The sequence below is a fragment of the Chrysochloris asiatica genome, unplaced genomic scaffold (genome assembly GCF_000296735.1).
Source record: "Chrysochloris asiatica unplaced genomic scaffold, ChrAsi1.0 scaffold09399, whole genome shotgun sequence".
NCBI lineage: Eukaryota > Metazoa > Chordata > Mammalia > Afrosoricida > Chrysochloridae > Chrysochloris > Chrysochloris asiatica.
In genome coordinates this window covers 1-597 of record NW_006417917.1, presented here as the reverse complement: position 1 = coordinate 597, position 597 = coordinate 1, and the positions used below count along the sequence as shown (strand labels likewise).

The 597-nt window shown below is 37.9% G+C and overlaps 1 pseudogene; it reads right to left on the bottom strand.

Annotated features, from left to right (window-relative positions):
• Positions 1-4: 4 nt before the first annotated feature.
• On the bottom strand, positions 5-582 carry LOC102829188 (annotated as a pseudogene).
• Positions 583-597: the final 15 nt, after the last annotated feature.

The following is a 597-nucleotide window of genomic DNA, read 5'->3' as shown; positions in this document are numbered from 1 at the left end:
GTGCTGTGGAATGTGCATATAAGAAGTCTGCCTCAACTGGTATCTTATGTTATGTCATCATCGGAAGCACTGTCTGTCTCAACGCCACAGTCCAAGTCTGTACCTCTGTAGGCCTGAATAAGAAAAAGTGTAGACTTTCCAGCTAGACTTCTGCAGTTAACCCCTCTGAAGAAAGTTGTTAATTTTTTCAGGTCAACATGTCCATTTGTTCCATAAATAATGCCTTCCTCATCATAGCTTAGAAGCACGCAGATAAATTGCTCCTTTTGGTATGATCTTCTTCAGAGATACTGCACATTAGTCCCACAATTTCTTTATGTGTAAGATAATTTTTATTCCTGACCATATTTCAGGTTCCCTGAGATTTGCTGCATCTACATCTGTACCAGACCGAGGTGCCATTTTAGTACTTGCATGAAAGTTCTTATTATTAATTGTTATACACAAACCCATCTCAGGATAGTCCATTTTGTAACAACTATCCAAGGATATTCTGGAATCCATTGATTTGCTTCCATGGAAGATCTTTGTTTCTGAATTTTTAATGGATTTTGAATCCACTGAGTTTTCACTGTTCTCCATGGATGCTTTTATTGA